Source organism: Pipra filicauda, unplaced genomic scaffold (assembly GCF_003945595.2).
Source record: "Pipra filicauda isolate LSUMZ 115617 unplaced genomic scaffold, ASM394559v2 scaffold685_size171430_pilon, whole genome shotgun sequence".
In the NCBI taxonomy this organism is placed as follows: domain Eukaryota; kingdom Metazoa; phylum Chordata; class Aves; order Passeriformes; family Pipridae; genus Pipra; species Pipra filicauda.
In genome coordinates this window covers 77,245-105,158 of record NW_024104848.1, presented here as the reverse complement: position 1 = coordinate 105,158, position 27,914 = coordinate 77,245, and the positions used below count along the sequence as shown (strand labels likewise).

The window sequence follows — 27,914 nt, the reverse complement described above, 5'->3', positions numbered from 1 at the left end:
AGGGCCAGATACAATACATCCTTGGGCAGGATGAGCTCATTAGCCTTCTGGCAGTCATCCTAGGAGAAGGACAACTTTAATTCCCAAACCTGGGCAGATCGAGCTCGCTTAGCCCTGTAAGGCCATCCATCTAAGAGAAGGTCACTCTAAACCTACATCCTGAGGACCTCGCTGCCAGCATCCAAGCTCGCTCGGCCCCGGCAGATGAACCTTTAGGATTAAAGGGCGGGTTCGGTTCCGTGCATACTGCGTCTCACCTAAAAAGTCCATTGCACAGGCTCGAAGGCCTTACTCACATTTGCAAGGCCCTGTAGCGATGGACGAGGGTTGAAATGGCAGGTGAAAGGTCCACTGGCAACAGCAGACCCAACCCTGCATGCAGGAGGTTCAGGATATTGGTCATTTGAGACTGACCAGAGATGACAGTCTCTTGGGGCAGCACCCTGAACAAACCAAATTGCATTTCTCTGACTTTCTTATGCATAATAATATGTTTAACTTCATATTTGGATCCAGGTGTGTGTCGATCCAGAAATAGAATAATTCCAACTCAGTATAGCCTTGATTAAACTGGTGGCATCCAAAAAAATGGTAAAAAATTATATCTCTCTTATCATAAATACACTTAAAAAAGTAAGACTAATAATAAACCCTCATGCCTGACCAAAATGAAACAGGAACCCTAATCTTTAATCCTTACCCTAATCCTAAAATTAAACAAAGCCTTAAACATAACTCTAACCCAAACCCTAAATCTAACCAAAACCTTCAACTTTGCCTTACTCTCACTCATCAATCTAAGCCTAACTGCACCCTAACTGAACAACAAAGTCTAACATAAAGCATAACAGCTTTAAGCTTTAATTAAAACATAACAGCTTTAAGCTACTCCTAAACCTGACCATAATGCTAAAGCCAAACTCAATCACTGAACTCTAGCCCAATATCTAAATCTGCACACTAATAGTGAATTATGAATTCCAACCATAAATGTCCCTATTTGAAGAGTTGGAGTAACCTTGTCCCTGACTCTAAACATAAAGCCAAACAAAATCATTGGCTGAAAGCATAGCCATGACTTCTGATCCTGACCTGAATTCTAGTTCTACTCTGCCCAAACGCATAATCATAATTACAAACCCTAGTACTAAACCTGGCAATAATCTTTAGCCATGCCCTGTTATCTTCATCCCAGCAATAAATCAAATCCTCAGCTTGACATTAAGCATTAACACAAAAACAAACCTAAACTGAATTCTAACTCTAATGCTATCCCCAAGATTAAATTTAGGGCTTTGGCGTTACCGCACGCCTGAGAGGGAGGAGCTTGGAGGTTTGGGGGTTGGTTTCAGTTTGGGATTAGGCTTTTAGGGTTCTAACTATTGGTTGAATTTTTCTTAGCATATGGTTTTTAATGGGGTTAGTCATTGGAGTTTGTGATAGGGTTTGGGCATTGTTGATTACTGCATTGGCAGTAATATCAAATCACTGGCACAAGACAATTTACACCCAGGCATTCCTAAGAAACTGTAGGGTAAAGTAGCTGAACTAGTAACCCAAGTTTGTAACCTCTCACATAAAAGGGTCAGAAAATCGGAATACAGTACTAATTTTTAACGATATTAGTGGGATCCAGTGACTGTAGACCAACACATCTGATGCTTACACAGTAAAATCACTGGCAATCACATTAAAAATGGAATTTGAGAAGTCATAGATAGATATCAGTCACTGGGGAAGTCAAGAAAACTTTTGTACATTTTGTATCATTTATCTCTAAAAAATCATATCAAGTGTTAGAGAGGACAAACATTCTATTCATAAAGTTTATTTAGACTTTCAAAAGGCATTCAAAAATGTTGGTCATCAAATGGTCTTCAAAAAATTATTCTACAATGTGATAAGAAGCAAATCCTTCACATGACAGAATAAAAATTAAAAGGTTGGAATTAATTATCAGTTTTCTGCATATATGAAAGCTGCAAGTGGAGTACAATCTGCTCACTATATTCATAGAAGATGTGGAAAGTCTTGATGGATGTTAAAGTGAGGGTTTGATACCTGGTATTTGGGATTTTAAAGACAACAACTGAAAGTGCAGGAAAATCTTATGAGACTGATAAAGAACAGTGAAGGAGTAAAATCACTTTCACTGTAAAATGGATGTAAAATAATATAAAGAGAAACAAACAACTTACATTGTATGCAGATTGATTGACCCTGCATATGTACTCAATAGTAATTGATTTCTACGGTTTAAAAAAAAGGTCTTCAAAGCATTTCAGGGGAAAAAAAACAACAAACAAACCAAAAAAACCCACCAAAACAAACAGACTACCTGAAAAGACAAAAAATACTGAACTAAGCCATTTGTTAAAAATTATTTCCTCTAACCCACAAATAACCCACAAAAAACTCACAAATAACCCACAAATATATCTCTTCTAACTTTTGCTATTCTTTCAGCAATCTTCTTGAAATATGGATAGCGGATTCATTTACACAATTTCAAGACCAGCTTCCTCTGCTGGAGTTCATATTTTGGAATCATGGGTCTTTCAAAACCAAATACATTGACATATTACATATTATTAATCTACAAAATATGGCAAAAGACTGTTATATCAATGTATCCTTGCTGTTCTCCTGGCTCAGTGAGTGATGATTTTTGGAGAAACCACTGCAAAGATGAGGGGAATAACTGGGAATTGTAAATTAAGTACATTGATTTGTGAAAGTTTTCACATTCAAGAACCATAAAAAGTTGTGTTCAATGAGAGATCAATGAGAGATGACACAGATACTGGCAACAAAGCAAAGTCTATGATGCAGACCTGACAAACTTGCATTAGCATCAGAGTCCAACAGACTGACCAATTTATTTTAACTGTTCCGCACATGGAGGATTTAAAGTTTAACACCAAATTTACTTATTTGAATATCTTCTGACGTTACATGGAATTTTGATTTTGCAAGAGGATACAGCAACATACTTAAAACACAAGTACAAATAATCAGAGTATAGCAACTGCATTATATAGTTGAATCACAGTACTAGCATAATTCTCAATATTTTTCTTGATTGTATTTTACTCCTGTAAAACCTTTTGCCAAAATGTCTATTTTTCTCACCAAATTAAAAGAATTTGTCTCAGAGAAGAGTTGTGGTTCTTTCTCCAGATGCGAATTTGAGGTTATAACAAACCAAAAGACTTTTAAAAAGTCTTAAATAAAATGTAACTGCTTCAAGCAGCTTATGGCTTAAAATCCAGAGTGTAACAGCTGGTCGCAGTCTGTGTTGGGTACTCTATTACAAGTTGTGTAACTGTTTCTGTTCTTTTTATTAATTGAGGGACAAATAAGAGGTTGATCCATTCAGCTGGTACTATTTGTTGATTCACTCAACTACTTTATCCAGTTGACGGCTGATCCACTCAACTGCTGTAATCATTTATACAGAAGGAAGACAACTGTCCAGTCTTTCTTGTGGAAGCTTCATGGATGTGTCACCATTCAAATCTTCTCTGGGCCTTCTAACATCGTCATGGTTCATTGATCAGTCACAGCCAGACAGGTCCTGGACAAATGATAAGGTTAGGAACATACGATTTACCTTTTGTTTAATATTGTTTTCTGCTACATAAACCATATCTGTATTGCAAAATGTAGTCATCACTTGCAAATTAAGTCATTACTTAAAAAAAGATGAATTGCTTGCTCAGATCAAACCTTGGACCTGAGGAGCTGGCAGATGGACTGGAGTCATAATGCCAGTCTTCTGGGACAAGAACATTAATTCAATTAAGAGAGGCAAAAGGTAAGGGACTACTAAAGGCAGCCTCAAGTCCAAAGTAAAAGTATGTCTTTTATATTTGTGCTATGCAGAGATAAGTCATCTCAGTGTTCCTTCGTCATGCAACTAAGGATTGTGTTTCCTTAAATTGCCACATTGCAATATGGGAGCTAATAATGAGTTGTCCATCAGTTGTGTCCCTTAAATTGTTTTCAGTGACACCGCTTTCCAAGCTACCAACTTCCATTTGTTCAGACAGGTTTAATTACCATGCTCGTTATCTTAAGAGATGAATAGAGTAATTCAAATTTTTTCCTGTGTGGAAAGATGCTTTACAATACACTGTCTGACAAAAGATAGATATTACACTCCAGGATAGCTGCTCTGTCATGGCAGGCACCATCAAGGAGCCCTCAGTGTCACCCAATTTAGCCATGAGGAACTCTAATGCCCTTGAAAGCTGCACCAAGTTGTGTCAGACTACCACTCCACAATCCAATGGAGCAAAAGGACATGTGTCTTGGCCTGGTAACAGGTGATCTGAGCCTTTATGTACAGTTTGCTATGTGTTAGAATTGAATATCGTAATAGCCGAAACTGGTACATCAAGGAAAGATGGAAAAGGTTAGACTTCTGGAGGTGACCTTGGTTTGAAAGTTATAAACAAAGTAATGAGAGGCTGAAGAAGGAAGATCTAGGACAATAGAAAAAAGATGTACCCCCCTCTCCTCCCAAATATATATTTTTAGATATAGAACTGCTGACAAAGGAACTATCTGGAAGAATGGTAAAAAATTCCTCATCAACAGAAGGAGGACAGGAGGTACTGGCAGATCAGATTCCTGTGATTCTGTTCAATATATTCATGTCTCACATGACTGTGTTATATATAAACTGGAATACAATGACAAAACCAGGTGTATCCAAGGTCACAAAGCATATCAGACTTATAATAAATTAGGAATATTTTGTGCAGAAATTCCCATTCCAATTTATCTGACTGTGTTACAGTTATTACCAAAATATATGATTTTATTTTAAAGAGATTTTTTTTCTTTATCTTTCTGTGTTTTTAGAAGAGCTGCTTTTTTTATTTGTTGTTCAAATTAAATAATCAAATAGGGAGTATATTCCGCAAAATGAATAAAAACTTGTCTATGGAAGAATATCACATGTTAAAATAGTATCAGAAACTCAACCCAAAGACTGTTGAAATGTGTTTTTCTCTGAATATGTGACTATGGAAATAGACATAATCCCTATACCAATGGATAAAATCCCTATACCAGATGTTTAATTTAAAAAAAAAATCTTTAAGGTTGATTCTATTTTTGCATTACTAAATATGTGGCTTTCTTGAATTGGGACAAATAACTAGAAAACTTTTTAAACATAGTAAAGCAAACTATATAAGTCAGTAAACCAACATGCATATATACAACTTAACTTAGAAGCAAAACAACAATGTTGGAATATAGTTCATTTCTAGGTGTGTACCTTCAGATGCCATAGGAATGTTAACATTCTACAAAGAAGTATGCAGCTGGCTCACTCACAGAATATCAAATTTACTGGATGGGAACTTGCCTAAAATTATTATATTGGACTCAAAAGGATATTGTGCGTCTGTCATGTAACCTCCGCAGAAGAATGAAGTTTAGTTATTTGTTTGGTGTATTTAATAAGCAGGTAGAAATTTGTTGTTATAGTATGGAGTGGATTCTTGAAAGCATATCAATATTGAGCAGTGTTGCATATGTGAGCTAATTTCAGTTATCCCTTAGGACTCATCTTCAATTCAGGAAAGTAGGACTTTCTGATAGAAAATACTTCAGTGTTGTAGAAATCAGCACCCTAGGCTTCTCACTCATAAATCGTTCACTAAATATTGAAATACAGAATCTCAAAATGGTGAATTTTTAAGAACCTGTTATAACTTTAATAACAAAGAGAATCTGGAACTGCTGCTGTCTTGTGGCTAGGTATGAAGATTTACAGGGGAAAAAAGTAGGGTTTTGCCTCAGTGTTCCTCTTCTGATATTTTTCTCACTCCTTGGACAACTCAACTCATTTTCGTAAGCAGTTTGCTCTGTTTTCAGTGTGCCAATATACAAAATGAAGCCCTGCTCACTTGGCTGCAAAAAGCAGATGGTTGTACCAGGAGCTGGATGAATTTCCAGTTCCCTGAACCGAGCCAGCTCATTATACAGCTATGCAAGCTCCAGAAACAGCAGCATTGAGGAGGAGTAAATGAGGACAGTGATGTCACTCCCTGTCCCTGTAACTCTGCTGTCATCTAACACACACATATACACACACCCACAGCTGTCCAGGTGTCTGTGTACCAAGCATACATGATCCCGCTCTGATATGACACAGCTGTATAACCTGGACTCAGGCTGCTCTGAAAGAGTTGTCTGCAAACATGTAAGAGAGTAAATGTTACAGACAGACACAGGATTTTTGAGAGAGAATCAGCAGTATCTCAAAGTTTCAAGGTTGAAATCACCAGCATGGAAAGACACAAGAACTAAAAGAAGAAAGAAAACCAAAATAAGGCTAATTAGGATGGTCAGTCTAGTTGGGATCTTGCTGTGAATTATCAGGTCATTAAGTAGTTCTTTCAGGGTTTCTGGCTTTTGCTGGAGCTGGGGTAAGACAGCAACTCAGCGGTAAATACTTTCCAGCAGGGAAATGCTTCCCCTCCCATCCCGCCAGCAAAGACGTTTTCAGACACCTCTTTAGGATGAGAAGCATGCCCATGTTTAGCCTAATAGCTCTTTGCTCACATATAGTTTTGCAGTAATTGAGTACCTAAATGCTCCTTTCCTTCTGCTTTTCTCTTTCTCTCCAGAAGCATGCTAATTGAGATACTAGTAAGCATACAGTTCTTTCTTGTTAGAAGCTATCCTGTTGGAATCTGAAGTATGTTGCTAACTGCAACATTGATAGGAAGTGAGTAAGGTATAGAAGGATCAATACAATCTTCCTTTAAGTTCTGTTCAAGAATTTGACTATATTCAGACTATTCAGAAAATCCCAGAGTAGATACACTGCTACAGGAACCCCCAAGTGAAGGGCAGAGCACCCAAGGACCAGCATGTTATGTAGAACCAACTTCTGCAGGAAATGGGGCAAGGGGATTAAAGTCATGAGTACAATTCAAGTCTGCCTCATACAAAAGAGTGTGATACACCATAATTCTGGGTGTCTTCATGTTTCTGTGAAGGTCGTGACAGTACTGTCCAAAATCTATTGTACAAAGTCTTTCTTTTCTTCTTGTATTCTCTTCCATCATGTAAAAAATGCGCTTTTTTCCCCATCTCATTGGCAGAAATTTTCAGAAATTACCACCTGTAGTTCTGAACTTCTCAGAACTTGCAAGTGGTGCCAATTTATGCCATTTTGGGTGACTGGATAGATGAAGGTAATGAATTCATGTCATTAACTTGATGCACAGTGGTAGATTGCATGCTGTTTGCACAAGCAGGACTCTTGCCTGTGAAGGCTGTCAGTTCTGTCATTGGATCAGGTCTCTTCCAGGGCTCTACGCCCAAAGTGTTAGTAAAATTATTTCTTCTACACCTTAAGAAAAGATTTTACCTGTTTAACCATCCTGTACAGTCTGAATCTGGTTCTATTCCATTGGGCTATGCAAATATATTTATATTTAAACAAACAAAAACTCAGAAAGTCCATAAACCTTAGAAAAGAGTCCTGCTGGCTGCTTCTGCCTGGGACAAAACTCTGTCTGACAAACTACAGAAACCAAATAGATAAAAGTGAAGAATACACAGCTCTGCACTAGGAAGCAAAATATCTAGGACTATTATGTGACATCCTTTGAATACAATTATAAATGGAAAATAGAAAGAAAAATAACAAAAGAAGGATGAATAAATGCTTTTGCATTCCCTGAAGTTTCATAAGAAAAACAAAAATCTGCTGCTTCTCTACGTGAAATTATTTTTATTTTTTGAGTTCTGATAATCCACTAGGAAGTGATAGGGAAATATTTTGATGTCAGAGAGAGACTTTTTTTAAGATGAAATGAAATGCTTTTCTTTTTTCTGAGCATGCTTTGATATGTAAAACGTTCAGAGAGAAATTATTAAGCAAAATAATTTTAGATCAAATTAGCTAAACATTTTGTAGTTTGAATTTTTTTCTTTAACTGAACATGCTTAAATACAAAAAAAATTTCAATTCCTCCCTGGAAGATGTCAGATACCTTTAGAATATATAGAAAAAAAAGAGGCAAGGTAAATTGTATATTTCAAAGGCACCAGGATACTAATTTGCAAGGATAAAGTCCCAAATTCAAGCTATTGTTTTGATTCAAGCAACTTTGCCCTAATGCTGACTGTGTGTTAGGCTGCACTCTAGCCACTACTTTTTTCTGAGATGAGCAGCTTTCTCTTTCAATAGAGATGTAGGATAGGCTTATCTGAAGCACTTTACAGTATTAATAACAGAAAAGACAAACTACAAAAAACAAAGGAGAATATAATTAATTTGATTACTGACCTGTGGTTCAGGCCACAGTCAAAAAGTTACACTAATCCAAGCTCTTCTACCCAATGTATTTCACAAGATATTTTTGAATGTTACCTAGAGATTTGAGAAAAAAAATTCTCAGTAGAACTAATGAAAATTAGGCTCCAATTCTGCTGCATTGCTTTGAAAGTCTTGAACACTGAACTTAGGGAAAAAAACTAACAAAACAACAAAAAAACCCACAAACAAGAACCCAAAACCAACAAACCAACCAACCAACCAAAACCACCTAAAAAACCCCAAAATAAAGAGAATATTTGCACCGTATTTGCAAAGAAACTACAGTTATCATTTCAAAGTTGAGAAACTACAAGCTTCATTTCAAAGTTGAGAACAAAGATGGGACTAATTCCTTGTGTAAAATTTTCAGTTAGACTTAAACTTTAATAAGACAGGTTTCTAACAAACTTTGAGGATTTTTATAAAATTAATCTTTAGATGTTTCAAAATATGCATCAAAACCCCACAATTTTAGAGACCAGTGCCCAACACCTACTTCCCTACGGAAACTGGTCTCCTTACATTGAAATAATACTTTTGTCTGTTCCAAATAATATTATTTTTACAGCTTGCAATTATTTTACAAATAAAACTAATACAAAATACCTAGGGAACAAATACCATTTCAGCAAAATAAAACATCAACAAAAAATGCTCCAGAAACTAAAACGTTATCATATGAGCAACACCTGAGAAAATTCTCTATTCATCATGAACAGATACTAGAGAAAGATTAGAGGAAACTTTGTAATTTACTCAGTGTTCAGGTCCTTGAGCTCAACCATTTCTATAATGACTTGGCATCACGTTACAAGGTTTCAATTACTTCAGTTAGTACACTCAACTAGATAAAACAGATGAGGACAATTAATGTGTCATTTCTCTTCAAATTTACATTTCTTTTATGAGAATTATTGCTTCTTTAATTAAAATAATTTCTTGCAAGCGAAAGTGCTACTTGTATTGCCTCAATGACTAATTCAAGTTTTCTGTCTTGTTCTCTTCTTTTAGTGACCTTTACCACACCTCTTTCTATATTATACTTGATGTTCATCTGCTAATGAAAAAGGTTAATAATTTGAAGGAGTTTGGGTTTGCAATTTCAAAAAAATCAGATTTTTTGGCTGAGTTAGTGTAATGTATGCTGAATTTCTACTTTCACATGCTCACTAGACAAATGAACAGAAACACATTCTGAACATTCGTCATTTTTGTAGCAAGATAGTCATGCGGGAAACTGTTTAGTATGCACAGAATGGTTAATATTAATTTTTATATATTTGGTGAAACTTAATAAGCTCTTTCTTCATAGCATAGTGTGAATACTTCCTGAATTAAGAAACATTTAAAGATACTTACAAGATGGATGTCAAAACAGTAAGCCTTTTATCTTTGCCTTGTAGTATCATGTATAGCAAGTTGTAGCAAGGGTTTATTTGCACTTGAAAGCATTAGTGTCCCCTCCACTAGAGACGTTGCACTTCTTGAACTAAAATTAAGAACACCAGTGGACAAACCATGACATATCAAGGAAATATTTGCTGACATAAAGATCCAATATGATAAACTATTTTTCTTGGTTAAAACTGAAAACCACCACCATTTCTTTCATTGTACTTTTACAGGGTTTTCTTTCTAAAAATGTATGTAGCTTCACCTTGAGTTCTGACAGGCTTGATGCCATGACCACTTCCCTAGGGAGCCTGTTCCAGTGTCTAATCAACTTCTGGGTGAAAAGCTTTTTTTTTCTAACATCCAACCTAAACATCCCCTGACACAGCTTCATGCAGTTCCCTCTGGTCCGATCACTGGTCACCAGAGAAGAGGTCAGTCCCTAATCATTAACTGGAAATTGCTCTAAAGTAAGGAGGAAGTATAGTGTATCTCCTAGATGCTACTGAACTGGAAATATTACTTTCCTGGAGTATTCAATTTTTTTTATCACCGTCTCTTTAATTGATGACATTAATACTTCATAAGCAAAAAGGGGGACAGAAATCAAAACACGTGCAACTAATGCATGGGGTCTACATTGCCATAGTTGTGCAGCATCAAGATCTGATAAAGATCTTCCTTTCTTCTGACTAGAATCCTCTATGTGATTTATAAAGCAGTTTACTGACAGGTTGAAAAGAAAATGTTTACATAATGTGAGAGCACAAATGAAAAAAAATGTTGAGACCATTGAAATTTTGTTAAAGTTTTTTTATTATTATTAGCATTTTGTTCTTAGTTACATTCATATGGAACTAAGATTTCAGTCTCTGCCCATTAACACCATAAACCACTTCAATATCCAGGTGTATATTTCAAAGATAAACAACTGTGTATTATTATAAATTAGGTCATTATTATAGTGACAAAAGCATCAAACATTTGAATACCTTAAATAAATAACATGCCAGTGGCATTTTTTTCATAATTTCTATTGTGACAGAAAAAAAAAAAAGAAAAAAGTCTGATGTTTCCTACATTTACATTGGACTTCCAACTTATTTGAGTGCAAATGGGTCTCCAAACTTTCCAATTGTGCTTGGAAGTCCCTTGTATTCTTTCACTCGTATTATAGCTTTCCTACAGGCACTGAAAGCAAGATCTAGATACCACTTAAATCTCATTTCCCTCTGCCCAGTCCTACCTCTCACTTCTTTAAACATCTCTCAACATACTCAGGGGTGGAGGGCTGGGGTAATACCATTTCAGTTTCTCAGCTCACTACATTGATCCATCATCAGATGAACCCCTTCAGATATAAGATTTATGTATCTTGCTATAGGAAGAAGCAAGGGGCATCCAATGCTGCAGAAACGTGGGCTTCCCAGCATCTGGAGTGATGTCAGATTTAGTTGCTGTCTCTATTCCTTTTTTTACTCTATAATTTTATTGGAATCTTATTAAAACAGCTGTTTCATTGTCATTTGTTTCCTGGCCTTTACCATTGAGCTCAAGAAAGAACCTATACTGTTTCACTCTCTCTCACACTCTGTCCTGGTGCAGAACAGTTATAATCTCTGCATAAGCATCTGTGAAAATGGCTGCAGAAGGGGTTCTGTTTCAGAACAGTGCTTGTGAGCAGTCCTGCTTCCCTCCCTCTTCCATCCTAGCGTACACACAATGCACTGTAATACCACCTGTATTTGTAATTTTTTAAAAAATGAAAAACAGGGAAATTTCAGTCCTTGTTTGGATTTTCTTGTGATGTGAGTCCTCTTTCCAGCCTCTTGCTGAAAATAAACAGGGTCCTTATTTGCTAGGGCTGACAGTCCCCCACTTTATGATGAAAAGAAATATTTCAATTCAGTTCTGCTTGTGCCTGGCCATGTATCCTGTGGATCCAGATTCTGATCCCTGGGACTGATTTTCCAAGTTGACCTTGGAGCTGCCTCCTCACTATGGGCTTATGTGATGGTCACTGGACTGACCCTGGATACCATCACTGGACGTGATCCTGACTTGTGTTCCCAGCTCGACCTTGGACTTGCCTTTTCACCATGGTCTTACCTAGTGATCTGGACCCTTGACTGACCCTGACTGCCTTTTTGAGGCCAATCCTGTCTTTCTTAACCTGGGGTTGTGAGGCTGAGCCTCAGCTGTCAAAGTCTCTGCTATGTCCTGATATGACATTTGGGTCACCTGGGTCTTTCTGTTCCGCAACATAACAGCGTGACAGTCTGTCATGCAGCTGTGTACTACTCTGTTTGATCATCATGTAAGTTCTTTGTTATTGAGCACTTTAAAGGACAAAATTAAAGCTGGCTGTGCAAACCTTCTGGACCAAAGAAGAAAAAAATATAGATTGAAAGTAAAATGAAAGCTCAGATGAGTGGTCCATCTAACATCATTAAAAAGGCAAGAAGATATAAAAGTGAAGGAGAAAATTAATAAATACCAGAAATAAAAGTGACAGTATTTGACTGCATCTCAAACTTTAAATAATTGCTAGAGGCTAGAGGCTCCTGGGATGATTTATAATGAATATTAACAAAAAAGCTTGTCGACCTTAAGTAAATAAATCCATGACTCCAGAGGGTTGTGCTTGTCTGACATGATTCAATATGCATAGTATAAAAAAAAAGTATAAACTGTTCAGCTCACACCTCACATAAAGTAATAGATGTTGTCAGATGAACACTAAAGTCAGGACGTTATTAGTTCTTGACGGAAAGTTACTTCCAGAACCCATCTACTGCTCATTCTTGAAGTCCTCTGTAGGGCACTGTTTTGTAACTATATATATATATGTCTACTTTGGCATTTTATGGTATTTGAGAAACATTATTCAGATCTTTACTGTTTTATGAAAACACCGAAAACTGCTCAATGTTTCAGCAAATGAATTTGGATCTAACTGTCCTTTGCAGTGAGAAAGTGAGGGCAAGGGTGGAAAAATCAGAGACACGTCTCAGAGACCTAGCTCTTCAAGGAAGCTGATCATTGTTTATTATCCCTGTGGGGACTCCTTTTTAAAGATAAACAGGAGAAGGCTGGAGTAGCTCTGTGAGCAAATGAGGGTGCAAGGCCTTTATCTTCTACAAAATAAGTATCAGTGAAGAAAACAGACTTTAATATATTCACTGTGAGTCCTGCGTTACCTTACCTCTGACAGCAGGACACTTCAAGAACCGTACTGCTATTGTTCTCTCCACAGTTTTCTGTTCGGTCAGAAGATGGAAGGTGAAAATAAAAGTAGACTAATTTACATTAATTTTTCCAACTTTCATTTCAATAATATGTTAGAAGACAGAATCTAATGTCAAATTCTACATATCTTACCACCTGAGAAAAAATGCACAGGGCTCCTAATTGCTCTTGGCTACTGATGCTATGCTATTGTTCATGTTACCCTGTGCAATAAAAAGGCTCACTCACAACCAGGTCTTACTGCGTTGTATGCTGTAAAATCCAAAAGCCAGTGGAGTTTTAATACTTTTGACTCTAGTCTTGTGCATGTGTGCGTTGTTTCCTTGTCAGATTTTAGATTTTGAATATATCAGTTCTAGAGCAGAAACCCTAATATTTCACTGAAATCATGTTTAACAGCAATTCAACTATTTGCTAGAAATCACCTTGCAAATTAGGACACAGGATATGAAATGCTAACAGAAATAGTAATTATACATACAATTCATATCACTTTTACAGACTATAAATCTTCATGGAGATGTCTGCTCTGAACTTCAGCTCTAATAGGTCTTTTCTTAATGTCTTTATTAATTTTGTCTTGTTTATTATTGTAAATGTATCACCATTCTCCTGCTCATTGAGATGAAACTACATCTTTTTTTCTTACTGCTGCTTCCCGGGAGTATGAAATACAAATGAGTTACACCTCATCAAACCTCACATTTTTCTTCTGTGATATAAGTAGTCATATTTTCTTGCTGGCACATAATTCAACTTGCAGATGCCTCATCAGCCTTCCTCTCTCCTTGATACCTGTCAACTGTTTGTCCTCTTGGTGAAGGTGTTCAGTACATTATTATTATTCCAATCTGAGGAAAGTCCTTGGGAATTGTCTGTCAAGAAAGTGTGTAAGATCATTGACATACAAACTCATACCTTTCTCTAAGCCACTATTCAGGAATAATAGCATGAGTCAGAATGCTAAGGCTATAATGAGAAAAACTCATTAGACCCCTTATGCATTGAAGAGTCAAATTATATTGCAACGTTTTCTGAGGATCCCGATCATGTAGTGACTTCAATGCATGTAATAGAGAACCTTGGATCATAAATTTGCATAGCTGGCTGTGAGATTTAATTTTTAATTACCTGAACTGAGTTAAACTACTTAGAAGGTGACAATAAGGTTTTTTATTTCCGTACTGAAATAGGACATCCAAAAAACTCATTCTACACTATATTTATTACCTGTTTTAAAGAGCAGAAGTAGACAGCATGAACAAACAGTAAAGGTTAAAAAAAAAAAGGTAAAGTAAGTTACCGTCAAGGATTGCTGGCTTAAACAGAGATGTCAGTGATTCTCACAAGTAAGGAGGGACAAATGCTGACAGGTAAGATCACCACAATTTTGTCAGAAAATTTTATGACCTTCAGAATTTGTGCAGTAACTTTTTCTAGGTGTGTGATCTCTTGTAAAGTTAGTGCAGCACTTCTGAACCATGTTCAATTGACACACATACACAGGTAAGTCATAGAATCACAGATTGGTTTGTGTTGGAAGGGACCTTAAAAGATCATCTAGTTCCAATGCCCCTGCCATGGTCTGGAACACCTTCCATTAGAGCAAATGACTCATCCTGGGAGAGATACTGGGGATGCCACCATCAGCATGAGATGAGAAAATACGTAAATCACCACAGACCAGATGTGCATGCATGAACTGTCAGAAATGATGTACTTAGTGGGAGAAATAGAGAGTGAAGGATAGCATTTTGGAGTACCTCAGGGACAACAGGAGAAAAGAGATGCCATCAAAATAGCTGATAAAAGAGCAGTTAAAGGAAAACAAAGTGAATGGACTATTACCCTGAAAGCAAATGACCCACAAGCATCAGCAACATTGCTAACAACTCTCAAACAGAAGAAATAAAGCCAATTCCCTGAGATGCAATAGCAACTAACATATTACTGGGTTCTGTTTCAGCTAAGGGCAATACTCAGACACCCAGAAACAGAAGGACAGTAGAAAATCAGCAATATCCATCAGCTGAAATGAAGAAAGATGATGGAGATCTGATTTTTAGGCAGGAACAGATATTACAATGAGTAGATATATATAATATATATTTAGAGGAAGGAAGTCAACATTAAACAGTGTTCCTGAGGAACAAAATGAAATACCAGATGAAGAGGCTGTACTTTGCCTGAAATATTTTACTTGTTTTTTAAAGAAAAAACAGAACTCAGCTGAGTTGATTGGTGCTATAGATCACTATATCAGGAATTTCAGTTAATAAGCAACCCTCAGAAGTATTCATCCATCTATTTCCTAGAAATAAATGCAGCTTACAAGTATATGCACATGTTTATATAAAAAGTACATCCATTTTTTTCCACATGCATGTCAAGAGAGTAAATGATAATGTGAAAGAGAAATAGATTACAGGTCATAGAAGAGATTATGTAGAATTATATAGTGATAATACTATCAAAAGAACAGAAACTAAAAGCTAGTCTGGAGTTCTGAAGTCTACTTTGTGAATTTCAAAGTTTCTGTTAAGGGAATCTTAACTACAGTAGGCCACACAGTTAAACTCTTGCATATAGAATAATTGAAACATTTTGGTTGGAAAACACTTCTAAGATCATCAGGTCCAAACAATTTCATTCTGCTGGGTGCAAAACATTATTACTAGAAGCCCTATTTACTCCAGAAATGTTTGACAGTCACCATGCCTGATTTCTGCGTGGCTCTAGGGCCTTCACAAAGTAGTAATGGTTTAAAAAAAGATAAATATTTTTAGAGGAAACTGCTAGTATTATAGGAAATTAATCCTAAAGGCAATCTGTGACACAAATACAGTTTTCTGTAGTAGTGTGATTATTGCTAATTTTGTGCTGGAAAAATCCAGAACAGTAAGAAACAATTCCACCTGTTAACTGCCATATTATTTGTAACTTCTTATGTATTCATGCTCCAAGTACCTCTCTCCATATAAATTAGTTCTACATGGATTACAATAGAATCATCACGTTTTTATTCCAAAAAGCATTCTGAGACTACTGTGTCTAAAATAAGTATTTTGTGTCCATGCTAGTAGAAAGCAATTATAATAAAAAGATTCTTCTTAACTGAAAAATAAATAGTCTAAGTAGCAGCTTCACAGGGCATTCAGTGTTGAACCCTTTCAATTTAAATGAGCTCTGCCAGCAACTTCAGGTGGAGCAACAATAAGGCTGCAGTTGTTTGTTCCCAGTTAAGTTTTCAATAAACTTTGATACGTATATATATTTTGCTGAATTCAGTAATATAGCATATCAATCAATGTATTGTGGAAGTAAGCTGCTATTTTAGAAGCACCGCCTTTCATATCAAATTCGAAAAATTCTTACAGAACAGGCTGTTTGGTTCATATGGCTCTGGAAAATTCTATTCAAGTTGTGTATTTTATGTGACAATCTTGAAAAAATATTTCTTAAAGTGTGCAGTCTCCTATTTCATATTTTTCTTATATGAATTATATTCACATTTTAAGATAAGTTAATTATTTGAGAATGCAAGCCATTGCCATTTTATCAAAATCACAGGGCAAAACTAGGTTTGAGTGTTCAGTCTAGAATACAAAGCTAAGGGAAGATCAACATAAATCTATACCACAGGGATTTGACACAGAATGCTGATCTCAGACACACACCATGGAAATTTCTATGCAGTAGACATCCTGTGAATTGTAACATCATATCACAAAGCTGGGAGCTTCAGGTTGTAGGCTTGCTTTCCTTTTTGACAGGACTTTAATTGGTGGTTTCAGAAGACAGCTTTAGGTCAACCCCCAAATAAGCTAGAGTCTGCTCCAAACATTAAGATTTTGAGTCTAAAGCTCAAATAAGTAGTGATATTTGAAATATGGACTGGGATTTTTTTTCTTCTAAATATACTTTTTCTGCTATATACCTCTATCATGTAGATAACGATAGGAGGAGTGATAACATTGAAAATATAACAAGAAATCTTTCCTAAATATTGTCAGTAAGGTCATAAACAGTACTTACACCTGGTTGCTCGTTCAGGGGATGAAAAAAAAAATAAAATAAAAAAGAGAGAGAGACTGTAGCTCAAGAAAAACTACCAGAATCTCCTCCTCTTGAACTTTTCACACAGAAATGGACTGATGGCTTAGCTTGCCAGGATTTGCTTGAATCTAACAACCCCACCCACCCATCAGTTCTTGTCTCAGTTAGGCATCCTAGGGCCCTCTTAAGACAGCAAAATCCAGGAAAAGGTTTTCTTGGGGACCAGATTGACTAGTACAATCATGTTTTCTTAGCATCAGTGAAAGGGCAATATTTCTTTTAACAATTGTTATCTAATAAATTAAAAGTTGGTATGCCAAATACCATCAACCTCCTCAAAAAAACTTCCACTCTAGTGTAAGAAGACTGCTAAGGGAGAACCACTAAAGAAAAATGCAAGATTGTAAAATGTCAGATGCTTGTCAAGTGCTAGTGCTCAGCAATGAGTTTTAAGACTCAGTTTTGGAAGAGCAGAGATCTTTGGATCTCTTTCTCTTTTACACAAGATACTCTTTAAGTAAAGTAAATTATTTTATTACAAAAAAGATTTAAATACAATTAGTAATTATAGGGAAGCTCCTTAGAACCAGCTATGCACTGAAGGAAGAGTGTGCTTAAGTATTAATGAGCCATCTGAGTCTAATTTTGCCTATTCAGTTCTGTGGTCAAAAGTGTTTCAGATACACAAGCAAATTCTTACTTAGATTGATATTTTAGGATGTAATTTTGACCATAGTGAATTCTTTCAAATCAGATTTATATGTGGAGTAAACAGATGGAGAATCAGGGCACTAATTATATTTGAAGAGCACTAACATTGGACCCATGCATTTTAACCTAATAAAGTCATAATCCAGATGCAACAGATGCACCCTTATGGATTTGAGATTCAACATTCTCTGACATAAAGTATTTTAATGTATTATTTTAAATAAAATATCCCAATTATATTTGACTATCTATTCCTATCAAATTTATTGCGGCAGAGGAAATGAGCACAGACTAAAAGCTAATATTGAAATACATGGTATACATTGATTTTTAAACTTCTATATACACGAGTTCAACCTAAAGCAGAACGGTTTTGGGTACATGACCTTTCCAGAACAAGTATTAATAATAAATATGTTAATTAACTACATACATTGAAAGTAAGTGTCCTATCAAATGTTATTTCTGGTATTGGTGTTCTGAATTACCATAATATTCACTGTGTAATTCACAGTCATACAGCGTGTTACCTTTCCTTTTTTTTTCCTTTAGAGTTAATTGCTTGCAAATTAATTTGATATGTGAGTAAATGTTAGTCTAGGTATTCAACAACCATTTATTCCAGGATGCAGACTTTTATCATTTGTCTGTGAAAAATTAACATTAATAAAAATCAGATTCTTGCTGCCTTCCAAAATAAATCACAAACAGTTTTATTTTAGAAAAAGTTCTCTTTAACTTCCCAAATCAGAGAAAACTTTAGTGAATGCATTTTTTGCTATAAAAATATTTTTGACCATTTCAGAAAACATGTGTAATGCATTTCTCTATCTCTCTTTTTTTTTTTTTTTGACCTAAGGGGGGGGGGGGGGGGGGGGCGGGGGGGGGGGGGGGGGGGGGGGGGGGGTGTGGTTGGTTATAGTTGGACACATAATATTGCAATTAGGCAGTTATAAGCAATATCAGCTTTTTGTCCCAGGCATATTATCTTTAATTGTTAATGGGCAATTTTCATCAGGTTAGTTGGGAAATAGCTCAGTGAATATATATGTATATTTAAATATACATATGAATGACTCTGTTGACTTTTTGCAACTTAGAATGGCCACATGCATCCAGAACTGTTGACTGTCTTTACGGACCTTCCTGTAGATAAGGGAGAAGGAGTTTGAGGTATGAACAGCAAACGGTTCACAGCAGTTTTTACACTTCTCCCTTCTTCAAAATACAATACAGAAGAACAGCTTTGTGTTTTTAAACTCAAGTAGCTGCAAAATCTTATAAAGCAGACCATTATTGCAATCCTTCACTAGGAAATGCTATGTTTAAAAGGCTACAGATATTTAGAAAAATCTGTATTAAATTTGCATATCAAAATCTCCTTTCCTCTCACGTCTACCTCAGAATTAATGAAACTTGGTTCCTTAGGTATATTCTTCAAACACATTTCAACAGATTTTATGGCAGATTTCACCTGATGGTTTCTCTAGTGACATTGAAAAACGGGACAGCCTGAATTACTTTAATTTTTCAAATGTGGAGTTAGTAAAATTGACTACTACCCATCACTACAAAATGTCTCTGGATTTTTCTTTTTAATTTGCTTAGCTAAATTAATAGCAGCTGAGTTGATGTCCTGATTAATTTTTTCTGTGCTCATAATTTGATATGTTTGCATAAAGCAAAGAGGGAAACATTGATGAAACTTTCAGCAATTTTAAAAACCCCTAAGGATACATTATGACTATGCTAAGAGACTCAGGGACAGGTGATAATATTAAATAATCATATATTCATACTATATGGGCAATGGATTCATGTCTGGATTAACCTATCGTAGGAAACCGAAGGCACAGACTCATGCGATTTTTTTTTCCCCTTTTTTAACACAGATGCAGTTCTTAAAGCATTCTCAGCTACCATTGAAAGAACCTTTGTTTCCTTTTGTATCGTTAAAAGCTTTAAAATATTCAGTTATCAACTACAAATAATTGGATGAAGATAAAAAAATGTTATATGTCCTTCTATTCTGGAAGAGTTATTAATAAGAGGACACAGGAATTGGTTTCTTGGTCTGCCTATTTTGGGTCTCTCCTAAACCAACAGTTCCTTCTCATATCTGCCTAACCTCTTTTCCAGTCTCTTTCCTACATACCCATTCTCTATTCCAGTCTCTTATTCTGGCTGGTTCCAGTCTTGTCTGTAACCTGTTTCTCAACATTAGGGGAAATCCCTCCTTTCTTTACATCTTTGCACCAATCTCTATTTCGTGAGTTCAGTAGTCGTGCTGACTCTGTCACTTCAGTAATGGGCCTGAATTAAAGCACCTGATTAAAAGGTTTCAAAAATTTCTGCAGGTGATCATACATTTAAGTTGAAAAGTGGGCATGATTATTCTAAGCTTATTAGGGCAACCTAATTTCTTGAAGCAAATGTGACTTTACTGGAACTAGCTGAAAGAGTAAACTATGTTGCATACTGTATTTTGGAAGTCATCAGGAGGAACGTGCAATGCAAGACAGTCATCGACCTATTTGAAATACCTTGGGTTTTTATATTTTAGGGTTGGGATCTTAGGCAGTAGAAAGAAGCAAACCCAGTTCCATTCAGACAGAAACAAATAATTGGTACTTCAGCAGTGCTCACAAATAATCACCATTATGATTTTTCCTTTGAGGGAATTATGTTTCTGTCATGCTATCCCAATAGAGGAGTGCTGCAAGAATCTAGATGAAGAAGAATAGGAAGAGTGACCTTAACTCTTTTCTTCCTATTGATTTCCGACATATCCTCATGCTATGTAAGTAATTATTTTCCCATTGCCCATCACATGACCTTCTCACTAGTTCGGAGACATGTCCACACATTGGCTGAAGTATCATGCCATCTTGTCAGCACTGTCCTGCCTTCTCCTACTCACTCTTCCTACAGTTTTGTTATTCATTCACTGTCTTTCTTCTCAAGAAGGATCTGTCTGACTAAACTTTTTGTATGATGCTACCATATATATACCAATCACATGCTTAATGTAAAGTATTATTGCTCTACTTCTCACCAAACAGTGAGGACATCTGTGTTGTTAGGCAACCTGACATAGGAATCTATAAAGTAAAACCACTATGCTGTAAGTACCATTTAGTTCTTTCTAGATCTTTCTTCATCCTTTTGGTTAGGGCTTAGAAGAGTCTGTCCACAAAAAGTCTGTATGCACCTTTTGGTTTTCAGAGGAGACAGTAATTGTAAATTAGTCTGTTCTCGCGGAATTGCACTGCCTTCTTTGACTTAAAAGGGCTGTATGATATTACTGATAATAAAGATGCGAGGTTTGTTATCTCTTCTCACTCAGGTTTCAGTAATGATTATTTCTCAAATTTTCATTTTAGCTGATGACTGTGATGTCTGTAAAGTACTGACTATAGACTTGTTACCACTCTGTGATACTTATGCCTTTCCTGGACATCAGGTTTTTTCCATGTAACTATATAGTCAGTCTTTTTTAAATCTGAGTAGGCTCAGATTTATCTTCAGAAGTCCTATATATATGTATCTTTACCATCCTTATTCTATCTTTTTTTACTGTCTTTTTATAGTAGGCTATCACAGAAACATACAATATGTCAAGTTGGAAGGGGCCTATAACACCGCGCCACACTCCTTCTCTTTCCATGTCATTTCAGTAAGAGCCAGTTGACAAGTGAATAATACCATAAGTAATAGAAAGATGTACAGTGAGTTGCTGTTTAGGATGGGTAAAAGAGGTGAAATCACTATTTCCTGCATTTTTGTACAAGACATGAGTTTTGCCCTCATCCACCATCCTGGGATTTCTGCCTCAGAGAGCAAATCAGACAAGGGATTCAGAGTCTGTATGTCTGTCATTATCCTGTCACCATGCAGTCAGGTAGTTATGGAGGCAAGTGCTTAGACATGTGCCTGTAATTTTTTATATCCATGACTTTTTTTAGATGTTCAGAATACTAGAGAGAGCAGGAATAAACTAGACCACAACTCTGCATCAAGCAAGAGCCTTGCCTTCTCCGTATAACAATTGAATATTTGAATAATATATAGAAATTATTAATTATTTGTGTAGTAGAGCTACCAGATTTTCCTTCATTAAAGGTCTGTACTGCAGCACATCATGATTCTTCCGTTGCACTGGTAAAGAATGTCTTCCGTTTCATATTTTCTCATTGATGGCTTCCAGAGTTAAAGTCTACTACCTAGCTGACAACAGACATTTCCCCTGTCCTGCCATTTCTTCTCACTCAGGTTGCAGAGATTCTAGTTATTCCTTCTCCTGAGAGCTCATGAGCTGATTCATGGTTCCTTGGTCACTTGTTTTTCTGTTTTGTTTTGCTGATTGGGTTTGGGATTTTTTTTGGTGGGGTAAGAGGGGTGATATGGGGAGGAGCAGGTTATCCACATAGTCTCATCTTTCAAGTTTTGCTTCTTGGACTTTCTGAACTTTTTATTTTTTTAGTTTGATACTTTTCCTAGTTTTGACTATTTTAGGTATTAATCGGAATGTCTTCCATCATTTAACTTACAGCAGTCCTTCGAAATGTGAGAAAAATTGTCATACTCTCTATAAATGTCACAATTCATTTAATCCATCACATGCATTTTGAAACTGTTTTCCAGCTCATATTCACATTCTCTACCTTACTTGTTGGACACTCCATGATTTGTCTTAGTTCTAGCATATACTATTAGTTTAAATTAGAGCTGCTGTAAGAAATTCATCAACAGACTGATGTCTAATGAAAAAAGCTTCCTCACATTCTTGTATAATATGATTAGAGCTGCTCTTTTCTTTTCTGAGCTAGTGAAAAAATGAAGACCAATGGAGGGAAGAAGGAAGGGAAGGTGGGGAGAAAATAAGTTAGAAATAAGCTAGAATCATAGTAAACAAGCTTGGAAAGACAAGCTAAAACAGTATGAAATTCAGTGAATAAGAACAGATGCAATTACAGATTTAGGATGTAATTGCCTGTAATTGCTCAGTTAAATTGTGAAGTAGATAAAAATATATTAGTTACACAGATAAAAACACACATCTCAACTATAAATTCACTTTATATGAGGACTTTTTTCAATGATTTCAATGCACTGGCACAAAAAATCTTCACAGAAAATAGTTGATCAGCTGGTAACTCTGTCATCCATTCTCCGTCATTCTGGTTGGGAAAGAGTTCTTCTATGGATCCCTACTGTTGCATTTAGAAATGTAGCAGTCCTTGACTCAGTAAATCTATGGATATCTAATTTTCTCATTGCTTCTCTAAAGCTACCATGCTACAAATCTGGCCAGTGCTGGACTATTCCCTAGGGGTTAGTACACACGATACACAAACTCTCAGATTTCTCACAGACACTTTATTTCATTGTAAGCACAGCTCTATCTTCATCCCTCATTCTGGAATGAAAACAAATCATGTACTGGCACATTTCCCAGAAGGGTTCTAGAAGTATATCCAGCTTTCACAAAAACCGTCTCTACTACACCCATGATTGTATGCCGAGTGCTGCACAGATCTGGAAAACAATGACTTCTGAACCTTCCAACAAATTTGTTTATGCAAGCTATAAGCAAAATCAGGGTGGAAAGTTGATGCAAAAGTAAAATAGCACAGAAATCTTGTTTCCTTTTCATGCAGTGTTGCAAAACTTCTCCATAGCTCAGTTAACAGTAGCGACAGGGTGAAGTCTAAGCTAAATGTCTCTGCAGTCGGAGCACTTACAGCCGTGGGCCAAAGTTCACCTTTAGGCTTGCTGATATTTCAGACATTCCCACACTCTCCCATTGCATTTCACAAGCAGGAGACAATGCAGCAGAAGAAAAGGAGCTGAAGACCAAGCAACATAGGATCAGCCAGTCCCTCAGTGCTCTGCTGAAGTAGATCCAGTGCCTAACCCTCTCCTTCTACACCTGTTTATCATAGTATAATCTCCTTCCCATTTCAGACTCATCGAAATCTCCCTGCAAAAAAGGGACTATTCTTCAGCCATCTTGACAAGACTTCTGTCTTGATTAGTCCAGTTTTATTCTAAAAATGTCTAAGGCTAGTTAGCTCCATTTTGCAGACTGTTTAAATACTAGAGGTTGAAGCAGCAATCTGAAGTTTCATGTCTGTGAGAATGAAAGACTGTGATATTAAGATGAAAGAGTTAACACCATGAAACTGATGTTGATGGTAGATTTCAACAAGTGCAGAATCATAAGAGACAAGTCTTCTTACAGTCACTATAAAGAATTTGCCTTCCCAGTAATATAGGCAACTGTCTCAGGCACAGATATTCAAAATTAAGTAACTCAAAATCTTCCTTCAGATTGTTTGTTCCAAGATCAAAATGGAGGCTAAGAATAATTCTTCCCTCTTTGGATAATTAAATATATTTTAGCATGCAGATTCTAACTAACAGGCCTTTTAACAGACAAAATGCTTGGATCAAGCAGACCCCTGGAATTGAGACAAAAACGGACTTATGCTGCTGTAGGAAGGAGATCAGCAGGCTGTCCATCTCTGAAGGTAAGTCATAAAAGAAGCCAGGAGGCCTCCGGGCACAGAAGAAAATAACCACATAAAACAACTACATACTCCTTCAGGTAGATGAACCACATGAAAAAGTATGGGAAGTTCTTATTTTACTGCATATGATTGTCTTTCTGACGGGCAGGTGATATGTGTGCACACGTTTCTCAAGGGAAAGGATTTTTCCTGAACTATAGGACCAGAAGAGCTCTGTGGAAACAGGGGAATTCAGTGGCTTCTGTGTAGAGTCCTACCTCCAGCTTAGCAGCTCCAGTTTTGTTGTAAAAGATGAAAATGGAGAGGTTTATCAATATAGCTTTCAGGCAAATTAAAACCCAGTGTCACTGTCAGGCAGTCATTTGTGAGACAGGTACTGAAATAGGTACAAGCCCTATAATAGGCCCACAGTCTGTGAACCTGTGAGCATTGTTCAAGAAAGGTTTTAGAATAGCACTACCAAAAACTCTAAGATACACAAGTGTCTTTACCACCTGCCTCAGAAATTCAGCCTCCTCTACTGTTTTCTCCAAAAGTTTATTTGCACTCTTCTTTCAAATTATTTCCAAAATACTATTATGCAAATCTCACTTTTCTAAACAGTACAGTCAGTAAAAAAATGTCAACTTACAAACTATGATACATGGACAACCTGCATTCCAGAATACTTACCAATATACACCAGGTACCATCTGAAACATAAAACAAAAGCCTAAAGGTCGAGGTGAAGCCTCTTGTACTATTGTATTTGGTTTGCAATAGTCACTTCATAAATAAAAGAGGACTTTTATCCAATAAAGATACTTAGAAAAATAGATCATATTTCTAAGACTCCCCTGAACACCACATAAAAAATTATTTAGCTCTAAGGAAAAAAATAAATCCCACTTATCACATACCATTCTATCCTTGAACTTGAATACAAAGTCATTAAACACAGGCTCTGTTGGAAGAAAATGCTGGACAGAAATCTTCCCACAACCACATTCCTGAGACTTTGAGCAACTTCTCAGCCTCATGAAATCAACCAACAGAAGTAAATTCTCCATAATGCTAAGAAAGTTGAATACAGACTGCACATAGGCAGCAAAAGTGAGGTTCGCTAACTTGTCTGTCACTGTGAATACTTCCTAAAACAGAACCAGGAGCAGCTCTGGCTGCTATGCCTGTACTTGGACAAATGTATGATATTTCACAAAGTGCACCAGATGTTATTAATGCATATAGGTAATTCATACTAGGCAACTATTAGGCACCAGCATGAACTTATATATCCAGGCTGTGCATGACAGGAATATCCAGCTGTTGGTGAAAAGCATTTCCCAGAAAACAATCATTCCACCTCCATCCTTGTGGAGATGTTTTCCATCTCCACAAAGGAAATATAACAAGACAAACCTCAGAACTCTCTTTATAGCATATTATGATGTCCCACCCCAGCATTGACTTCTCCATATTCCCTAAACTATACACTGTGTGTATCTTTCCCTTAAGTGATCAGTATTGTACTGGGTTGACCCTGGCTGGATGCCAGATACCCACTAAAGCCACTCTCTCACTCCCCTCTGCAATTGGACAGAGGAGAGGAAAAAAAAACAGCAAAGGATTCGTGAGCTGAGATAAGAGCTGGGAGAGGTCACTTATTGATCACCCTTATGGGCAAAAACAGACTAAAAGTGGGGATATTATTTGAATTTGTTACTAACAGGATCAGAGCAAAAGAGTGAGAAGTAAAATAATCTTAAAAACACCTTCCCCCCAACCCCTTCTTCCTTCCATGTTCTCCCTCCTCCCTCCCCCCCATGGTGCAGGGGTGACAGGGAATAGGGGTTACAGTCAGTTGTTGTTTCTGCCACTGCTCAGAGAGAGGAGTCCTTCCCCTGCTCCCGTGGGGTCCCTCCCACAAGAGATAGTCCCTGATGGACCTGTCCAGCATGAGTCCATCTCACAGGCAACAGTTCTTCATGAAACTGCTGTCCCGTGGGTCACTCCTCCATGTCCTTCACAAATGAGCTTTACCAGCCTGGGTCCCCCACAGGGGCCACAAGTCCTACCTGGGAGAAACCTGCTCCATTGTGGGCTCCTCTTGACATAGGCCACAGATCTCTGGCAGGACCCTGCTCCATCTTGGGCCTTCCACAAGGTCAGAGCCTCCTTCAGATATCCACCTGTTCCAACATGGGCTTCTCCATGGGCTGCAGGTGGGTCTCTGCACTCCGATGGTCCTCCATGGGCTGCAGGGGCACAGCTGCTCCACCATGGTCTGCACCACAGGCTCAGGAGCCTCAGCTCTGGTGCCTGGAGCACCTCCTCCCTTCTCCTGCACTGACCTTGGTGTCTACCTTGTTGTTCCCATGTTCTTACTCTGCTCTTCCCTGGTTGAAATTTTTCACTGCGCAACAACTTTTCATTCTTAAATATGTTAACACAAAGGCATTACTGTCATTCATAATTGTCTCGGCCTTGGCCAGCGGCAGGAAGCCCATCCTGGAACCGGCTGGCATTGGTTCCACCAGACAGGGGAAGCTTCTAACAGCTTCTAACAGAAGCCACCCCTGTAGCCACCACCCCCCCCACACACAACCAAAACCCAGCCACAGAAACTCAGTACAAATTTCTATTAATCTCTCTCAGTTTGTCTTGTTCTTACTTTCCGTCTCTGTTTTTCTCTCTTTTCAGTTCTTTTCACCCTCCCAATATCCTCTCTGCTTCCTAGGTAACAAGATCTATTTTTATAGAGATGGTTTAACTGATATATAAGTAAATTAATGTTCTTAACATGTATTTTATTTTGAAAGATGCTACCTCTATTTTGAGACCTGGAAGACACCTTGGGCTCATGCCTAAGATTATTTTCTTCCTCAAGAATATTAGCATGTCTACTAAAGAACACTGCCTCCACCTACAAAGCCTGTCCTGCCTATGGATTTTTAGAAAATGGTGTCAAAAGCGTAAAATATTCTTATGATTATTTTTCCTAAATAGTTAAATTTCCTAAATAAATTTCCTAAATGCCTTTCATAATATACATTTTATGAAGTTATCATTTGTTCTTGCTTGTGCTGTGTGATGTGTTCATGACGGAGTAGCAAAGAGATGAGTAGTCAAGTTAGAAATTTTTGCTGATGGTATTAAGCTATTCAAGATAACAAAAATGGGAACTGATTATGAAGAAGAACTTGATACTGAGTAACTGGGCAATAAAACAGTAGATGAAATTCAATGTAGATAAATGAAAACATGTGCATTAGTAAAAACAACAGAGATTTTCTTTATGGAGTGCTGTGCTCTGATCTTATGTGACTGTGGGACCTGGATAGAGAAACATTATTCAATAGTTGTCAAGACATGAAATTAAATGTTAGGAATCATTAAGAAAGTAACAGACAACAAAATAGAAAGCATCATTATGTTGTGGCGTAAATCTATAGGCACCACCTTCTGAGATACTGTATGGGATTTATGCCTCTTCATAAAAAAGTGTATATAGAATTTGAAAGGAAAAAAAAGTGGTATGAACAGTTAAGGATTTGGAAGGGGTTCTGTATGAGGACTGATTAAATAGCCTCTTCTGGTTAAAGGTATGACAGAGATGAGAATGGTGTGGCTATAAAGTCACCTGT

At 36.9% G+C, this 27,914-nt stretch overlaps 1 long non-coding RNA gene across 1 annotated transcript; it reads right to left on the bottom strand.

Moving 5' to 3' along the window:
* Nucleotides 1-3,322: 3,322 nt before the first annotated feature.
* On the bottom strand, nucleotides 3,323-26,531 carry LOC120324740. Its single transcript, XR_005566268.1, has 2 exons — nucleotides 26,346-26,531; nucleotides 3,323-3,577 (listed from the first exon to the last, which is right to left on the bottom strand). It is a non-coding gene; the product is annotated as an uncharacterized LOC120324740 (long non-coding RNA).
* Between the last annotated feature and the right edge of the window lie 1,383 nt (nucleotides 26,532-27,914).